The 8,907-nt window shown below is 39.4% G+C and overlaps 1 pseudogene; it reads left to right on the plus strand.

The window, feature by feature from the left end:
* The first annotated feature begins 2,287 nt into the window (after nt 1-2,287).
* LOC102826530 lies at nt 2,288-3,255 on the plus strand (annotated as a pseudogene).
* The last annotated feature ends 5,652 nt before the right edge of the window (nt 3,256-8,907 follow it).

Genomic DNA, 8,907 nt, shown 5'->3' on the forward strand with positions numbered 1-8,907 from the left:
TACAGATTGAATAAATATGGTGAAAGAACACAACCCTGGCACACACCCTTCCTAATTTTAAACCATTCGGTGTCCCCTTGTTCTGTTTGAATAACTGCCTCTTGGTCTATATACAGGTTCCTCATGAGCACAATTAAGTGTTCTGGAACACTCATTCTCTGCAAAGTTATCGATTGCTTTTCATGATCCAAACAATCAAAAGCCTTTGCATAATTAAGAAAGTAAAGCATAGGTAAACATCTTTCTGGAGGAAAGTGGGCTATTGTTTCCATTTAAAAAATAGCAAGCCTGATCATTTTTGCCAACCCTGTGATGACCCTTGAGTTATTTTTATAAGCGTGCTAGGCCACTTTATTTTCACATGGTGCTGACTTCAATTTCTGATAACATGGAAACCACATTTAAGGCTGTTGTTGTTTGGTGCTGTTGAGTAGGTTCTGAGTCATAATGAACCAATGTACAACAGAACGAAACACCTCACATTGGTTTTCTATCCTCATAATCATTCTATGTGTAAGTCCTTTGTTGCAGCCACTGTTTCACTCTAGCTCATTGGGTATCTTCCTTTTTCACTGACCCTTTACTTTAACAAGCATGATGTCTTTCTCCAGGGACTGGTCCCTCTTGGACATATTCAAAACCTATGAGACACAGTCTCACCATTCTTGCTTCTAAGGAGTATTCTGGCTGTACTTCTTTCAAGATAGATTTATTTGTTCTTCTAGAAGTCCATAGTGTTCTTTGCCAACACCATAATTCAAAGGCATCAATTCTTCTTCAGTCTTCTTTATTTGTTACCTAGGTTTTGCAGACATATGAAACTACTGAAAATATCATGGCAGGGGTCAGTGTATCTCAGTCTTCAAATGACATATTTACTTTTTCACACTTTTAAGATGTCCTTTATTGAAGATTTGTCCGAAGCAATACGCCATTTGATTTCTTAAATGCTGCTTCTATGGGCATTGATTATGAATCCAGTAAAATGAAAACCTTGATGATTTTAATCTCCTCCATTTATCATGGTTTGCTTATTGGCCCAATTGTGAGGATTTTCATTCTTTACATTTGAGGTGCGTCTCATACTGATGGCTGTAGTCTTTGATTTTCATCAGTATTTCAAGTCCTCTTTGTTTCCAGCAAATGAGGTTGTATCATCTGCATACCATAGGTTATAAATGAACCTGCTTCCAGTCCTGATGTCACCTTCTTCTTCATATAGTCCACCTTCTCAGGTTATTTGCTCAGCATACAGTATATATGGTGAAAGGATATAATTCTGACATACACCTTACTCAATTTAAACCACACAATAATCTCTTATTCTGCTTGAACAACTATCTCTTGGTATATGTACAGGTTCTGCATTAGCACAGTTAGGTGCTCTGGAATTCTCATTCTTCACAATGTTATCCATAATTTGTTATGATCCTTACAATTAAATGCCTTTGTATAGCCAATGAAGATAGTGAAACATCTCTCTGGCATTCTCTTGCTTTCAGCCAAGATACATCTGATGTCATCAAGATCCAATGATATCTCTTGTTCTGTATCCTCTACTGAATCTGGCTTGAATATCTGGGAGTTTCTTGTCAATGTATTTAGGCAGGTAACTCAAACCAAACCCACTGGCATCAAGTCAATCCTGACTCAGAGCAATGCTATAGGCCAGAGAAGAAATCCCATTCTATAGTGATTATATATTGCTTAAGATTAATTAATGTTGTTGTTAGGTGACCAAGTCAGTTTGACCCATAGTGACCCTATTTACAACAGAATGAAATACTGCCTCGTCCTGTGCCATCGTTACAAATGCTGCTTGAGCCAATTGATGCTGCCATGGAGCCAATTAATCTTATTGGGGGGGTTCTCTCTTTTTCTCTGACCCTCCACTTTACCAAGCATTCTGTGCTTCTCCAGTGATTGATCCCTCCTGATAATATGTCTGAAGTATGAGAAAGGATGTCTGGCCATCTTGGCTTCTAGGGAGCATTCTGGTTGTACTTGTTCCAACACAGATTTGCTTCCGCCTCTGGCATTCCATGGTACCTTTAATATTCTTCTTCAACACCATAACTGAAATGCATGAAATCTTCTATTATCCATAGTCGAACTTTCACATGCATATGTAACTATTGAAAATACTATGGCTTGGAAACGGTTGCAGATGCAACAAGCTGGTTGTGGTCCTTTTGGTCTTCAACTGATGCTTCGATTTTTGTGAGGCCTCAGCTAGACTTCCATACTTTCTACCCACCTGTAGCTGCGTCGTTAAGACTCTACCACCATGTTCAAGGCATGCTTGGTTCAGGGCTCCATCCTGAAGAAAGTGTTAGAGGCATTGAAGGACCTCATCAATGAGGCTTGCTGAAACATCAGCTCAGTCAGTGTGAACCTGCAGAGTATGGATTCGTCCCACATTCCCTTTTTGTAGCTACTCTGCTCTCTAAGGGCTTTGGCACCTACCCCTGCGACCCCAGCCTAGCCATGGGCGTGAACCTCACCAGCATGTGCAAAATACTGAAATGTGCTGACAATGAAGACATCATTACACTAAGGGCTGAAGATAATGTGGACACCTTGGCACTAGTATTTGAAACACCAAACCAAGAAAAAGTTTCAGACTATGAAATCAAGTTAATGGATTTAGATGTTGAAAACTTGGAATTCCAGAACAAGAGTACAGCTCTGTGATAAAAATGCCTTCTCGTGAATTTGCACATATATGCCTAGATCTCTGTCATATTGGAGATGCTATTGTCATTTGATGGACAAAAGATGGAGTGAAATTTTCTGCAAGTGGAGAACTTGGAAATGGAAACATGAAATTGTCACAAACAAGTAATGTCGATAAAGAGGAGAAGGCGTTTACCATAGAGATGAATGAACCAGTTCAGCTAACTTTTGCAATTAGATACCCGAACTTCTTTACAAAAGCCACACCATTGACTCCTACAGTGCCACTCAGTATGTCTGCTGATGTACCCCATGTTGTAGAGTATAAAATTGCTGATATGGGACACTCTGGTAGCGTAGTGATTACGAATCGGGCTGCAAACCTTAAGGTCAGCGGTTCGAAACTACCAGCCGCTCCGCGGGAGAAAGATGAGGCTTTCTACTCCCGTAAAGATTTACACCCTCGGAAACCCTGTACAGGGTCGCTATGGGTCGGAACCGACTCGATGGCACTTAACAACAACAACAACAACAAAGTACTATTTGGCTCCCAAGATTGAGGATGAAGAAGCGTTTTAGACACACTTAAAATCCAAGAAAATTAACAAAGCTCTTTGAGAACCACTTGAGATACAACCATATACTTAAGTCTTTACGTCAACAAATTTGTATCTCTGAATACATATGTAGATATTTTCTGTAAATAAGCTTATTTTTTCTCTACTCTATAAAATTTGTCTAAAGAATAAAAGTCCGAAGTCAAATCTGCTCTTGTTAACCTAGAAATATTTCTGCCTTATCTGGAAGCATTCTTAGGCTTTTTATAAGAAAAGGGTCTTAACTAAATATAGTTTTTAAATTAAGAGTGTTTTCAATTTAAATAAAGTTATCTGAATTTCCAATGCCACGAGACTCGCTTCATTTGGACCACCATTGTTATAAGTATCCTACGGACTATTCAGCTAAATCTATTCTTCCATGTAAATGAATTGATTTTTTTCTGTCTAGAAAATCTGATAAAAATAAATTATGGAGATAACAATAAAATAAAAAAAAAAAATTTCAAATACAATAGAGTGGAAACCTGTGGTAACTTAGATACTTTGGGGAGTCACATGCCAAACTTATTTTATTTTGGTATTCCCAAATTGAGCTCAAGTAATGAATATCGAAAAGAGAACAAATAAATGTCATTTTATCATTTTAACTGGAAAAAAATAACAGAAGTTTGGAGTATCCAAAGTTGTATGGTCTTTATAAGACTAATGTTGTAATTAGGGAATCTTTTGCAAGAGACCTGGACGTTTTGATAGATCTGTGATAAAACCCAAGTAGTTTTTGGTAAGGAATCTCTCTAGTATTTGGGTATTCTTGTTTGGAGCTCCTTTGAAGTATGTTAGTTAGATCCAACCAAGAAAGTGGCAGTTGAGAAGGAAGACTAGTAAAAAGATATTCAGTTGCTTTGCTGCAAGGTTGCAAATTGGCAAGCTGTATATTGAGAATTGCTTTAGCATTGTCTTTTTTTCCAGTGAATTTTGTATTTTGTAGCTTAAATGACTTTGTTCTTGTGATATTTGGACTGAATTTTTGTTATTGGACATTACAACTCACTGTATCCTGTTTTTGTTTGTTTGTTTGTTAAGTGCCGTCGAGTCGGTTCCGACCCATAGCGACCCTGTACAGGGTTTCCGAGGGTGTAAATCCTTACGGGAGTAGAAAGCCTCATCTTTCTCCCGCGGAGTGGCTGGTAGTTTCGAACCGCAGACCTTAAGGTTCGCAGCCCGATTCGTAACCACTACGCTACCAGAGCTCCTACTGTATCCTGTAGGTAACTAAAATTTTGCTTATTGCGTGCCTGTGTGGGGAGAATTGGCTGCAAAGGGACTAGATGGAACTTTTGGGGGTGACAGAACAGATCTAGATTGTGCACATGGTTCTAGGACCAGTATGTATTTGTTAAGACTCCCCCAACTGTACTTTATTGTATATAAGTTAAACCTCAATAAACCTGACTTTTAAACAGCTTCTAAAAAAAGAGAAAATACCATGGCTTGGGTCAGGCACACTTTAGTCCTCAATAAATTAATAGAAGCAAATGGAGTTTCAAATGTTTACTTTCCAATTACTGGGGGGCGGGTAGCTAGTAAACTCAATCCATAATTTCTTGACCATGATTTATAAATTTATTACATAATTATGATAAAAAGTAACATGTTTGGACTACTTTGAAACACATAAGCAGGAAATTAAAGAAAATGAACAGAACAATATGATTTACCTATAATATGTGAGGACAAGTAAATGAGGCCAAAATTCATTCCTGGAAATGTTACAACACATGCATAGTATATTCAAGAATGTTCTATGCTAGATCTATTTGACTTAATTTCATACCTTTCCTTGTGTTATTTGTGTATGTGCATTATTTACGTGGGCGAATTATTTATTTACTTAAACTTCTTATTGTGAATCGAGTGAAGGTTTACAGATTCAACAAATCGTACATTTTGTTTCATCTCAATAATCATAATCTCCTCCCTGTAACAACTGCTATCCCACTTCCTCCCTCTGGTTCTTATTTCCATTCCACCCTCCTTCCCAGCCCTTCTGAACTTTGCTGTTAGGTTGATGCTACCCTTTTGGTCTTGAATGGTTGACCAGTCCATGATGAGCATATCTTGTTAGTGTTGTTGTCCTCTCTTTATACCTATCTACTCCTTGGCTGAAAATGGGACCCAAGGGTGAGGTCTGGTCTAGACCCGAAGGGTGGCAGAGGGGCATAGTCTTAGGTTTCTTCAGTTTCTTTCTGACTAGTAAACCCAGTCTTTTGTTGTTTGTTTTGTTTGATAATTTTGAGTTTTGTTCCACATTTTCTCCCACTCTATTTGAAATTTACTAACATGATCCAGTTCAGAGCAGTCGATAGTGGTATTCTGGTACCATCTAATTCTTTTGGTCTCAGCGTTGTTGTGACTGATGTTCATATCCTCCACTCCAAACATCTTAATTCTCATCATTCTTCTTTCTTCCACACACACATGGAGAAACCAATGGTTGTGCCTTAGATGGCTGCTCATGAGCTTTTAAGATGCAGGGAGCGTTATTTCTGGGAGAAAAGAAAAAATGGTATATTACTTCTAGAGTCTATATCTCTGTGATTCTCAGAATTGCGTCTGAGATGTTTCTGGTTGCACGTGAGTTATTTGGAATATCGTCATCTTTTCTACTAGATTATGATACATCAAGGATAAAAACTATGTTCATTTTCTCAACCTCCACAATGTTACAGTGACTTGTAGACAGTAAGTACTCCATATATACTTGCTGAATGGAATGGCATATTCACAATTTGATTTTCACTTCTATTTGGTGGTTCCGTAGCGTAGTGGTTACAAATCTGACTGTGAACCTCAAGGTCAGCAATTCGAAACTACCAGCTGTTCCACGGGAGAAAGATGAGGCTTTCTGCTCCCATAAAGATTTACGGTCTCAGAAACCCTGTACAGGGTCGCTGTGAGTCAGAACCGAGTCCATGGCACATAACAACAGCAACATTTTTAGCTGGAGGCACTTCTTGGCTAATTTCTCGACCACGAATCCCATATTTGGAAATAAGTTGTTTCCCAATTAAGTAATTTACTCAATTGTATTAAATAAAGATATGCATAATCCCTAACTAGAATTTCTGATCGACATAAGATAATCATCTAAAAATCTCATTTGAATGGCCAGAAATTGGCTTCTACTCTCTCTGATTCGTTCAGTATGATGAGAAGCTGAATTTAGATGGGTTATCTCAGATCCAGGACTAAGGTTTGCTACCTAGATTACCTCTTCCTTTGTATTTACATTTAATGGTTGCAAACACTGATGCTGGAGCCTACCTCCTGAATCTGAATTCCAGAGCTGACACAAGTGGGTGGCTTAACAAACTGAGATTTATTTTCTCATTGCTGTCAAGTCGATTTCAAACCATAGAGACCCTATAGGACAGAGTAATGCTGCCCTTAGAGTTCCCAACTGCCACATCTTTCTCCACAGGAGTGGCTAGTGGGTTCAAATCACGGACCTTTTGGTTAGCTGCGAACACTTAACCACTGAACCACCAGGGTGTCTTTCTCAGAGTGTCGGAAGCTAGAAGTCTGAATTCGGGGACACAGCTCTAGGGGAAGGCAGTATCTCCCTACTGGCTCTAAGGGAAGGCAGGCTCTCTCTATTGGCTGTAGGGGGTAGGTAGTCTTTCCCTATTGGCTGTAGGGGAAGGCAGGCTCTCTCTATTGGCTCTAGGGGAAGGCCCTTTTTCCTTAGTTCCTTAGTGATCTTTATGTGCTCTTCTCCATCTCTGCTTACTAATTTGATCTTTTTATATCTTAAGAATGACAGACTTAAACCACCCTCTCTTAACATAACAATGATAACCCTACTCCCAAATCAGATTATGACCACAGATGCAGCAGTTGGGGTTTACAACATTCAGTTGCAGGAGTTGGAGGATACATTCAGTCCCTAAGAGTTAGTAAAAGCTGTGCAAATTTGAGCAAGTTACCTGACCTCTTATATCTCCATTTAGTTATTATTAACAGTGGATAATAAAAGTACCCAGGGATCCTGGTGTGGCTCTGTGGGTTAATGCTGAACCACAAGGTCGGTTTGAGCCACAAGGTTGGTGGTTCAAACCTACCTGTCACTCCTCAGAAACCCTATACACAGGGTCTCTATGAGTTGGAACTGACTCAATGGCACTTAGCAACAATAATACTATCCATCTCATGGGATTGTTTTGAGGATTAAATGAATTGATGCATGTAAGGCATGAAAAAAGTCTGTGGCATCTAATAGGTGTTTAATAAATGTCTGTTTAAAGACAGAAGATAGATCACAAAACACTGAGACAGGTCTTACATGGCTCCTAATTTTTTTCTGTCTTAAGTAAGTGAAGCATCTTTGGGCAGTTAGAGGTATCGTACTTTATACATTTACCTCAAAAGCAAGAACATTGAACTTATCTTAAACCCTTCCCCTTGTGGATCCTGGACCTTGGGATCCCAGAAGAAAAAGTCTGGATCCTGGATTTTCCAGAGGAAGATCTTGGAAGAAACTGCTAGCTATTTGTTTGGCATTCTCTTGCTTTTCCCTAACTAAAAAACCCTGCTATGTGGGGAGCAGCAATGTGCCTAGCTTAACAAACAGAACAACAGCAACATGTAACAAAATACACAAATTCCCCAGCATTCCTTATGGACGTGTTGTTGCTGTGAGTTGCTGTTGAGTTGATTCTGGCTCATGGCAACCCCATATATGGCAGAGTGGATCTACTCCAAAGAATTTTTGTGCCCGTGCCTTTTCAGAAGCAGATCACCAGGCTTGTCTTCTGAGGTTCCCTTGGGTGGGTTTGAATCCCCAAAACTTTTTGGCTAGTACTCAAGCAACTAACCATTTGCACCACCCAGGTTCTGGCTGGTGAAATGTAAGTGGAAGTTGTTAGGTGGAGCATTCCAGAGAAGCTCCTTAAATTAAAGAAGGTGTTGGCTCACCCAGCATATGGTTTTGCACCTTGCTCTTGCCCTTCTTCCTGTCTGGAACATAGACACAATGGCTAGAACTCTAGCAGCCATCTTGAGTCAACAAGGCTCTCCCCCTCCTCCAAAAAAAACCACACAACTCACTATCATTGTGTTGATTTTGACTCATAATGACTCTGTATAGGGTTTCTGAGACTGTACATATTTATGGGAGCAGAAAGCCCTGTCTTTCTCTTGAGGAGCAACTGGTAGATGTTAACTGCCAACCTTATACTTAGCAGTCCAGTGCTAATCCTACAATACCACCAAGCATCCTTTAAAGAAGCCTGAAGAGGAGTTTAACTTCCTGATTTTGGACCACCATACCCAACCTGGGCTTCCTACATCTAGATTATTCATTACCTGAGAAAACATTTAATATCACTAATTTGTTTAAACCTTTATTTCAGAGGGATTTCTGCTATTGGGGCTGAGAATAATTTCTAACTGCTACAAACTCTTAGTAAAAAGTCACCATATCTAAAACCTTTCTCCCCTCATATTCAATGGAAGCATCTGTTCCTATAGATGCAAGAGAAAAAGTCTGTGGGGCTTAGAGTGGCTGCTCAGGTAACTGATGTGTCTCTGATTTAGAGGAGATAAATGGCTGACTTTCCTGAGAAAGGGATTGTCTACATGCCATGTTCATCTTGTGGGACTAATCCTTAAG

The sequence above is a fragment of the Chrysochloris asiatica genome, unplaced genomic scaffold (assembly GCF_000296735.1).
Source record: "Chrysochloris asiatica unplaced genomic scaffold, ChrAsi1.0 scaffold00115, whole genome shotgun sequence".
NCBI lineage: Eukaryota > Metazoa > Chordata > Mammalia > Afrosoricida > Chrysochloridae > Chrysochloris > Chrysochloris asiatica.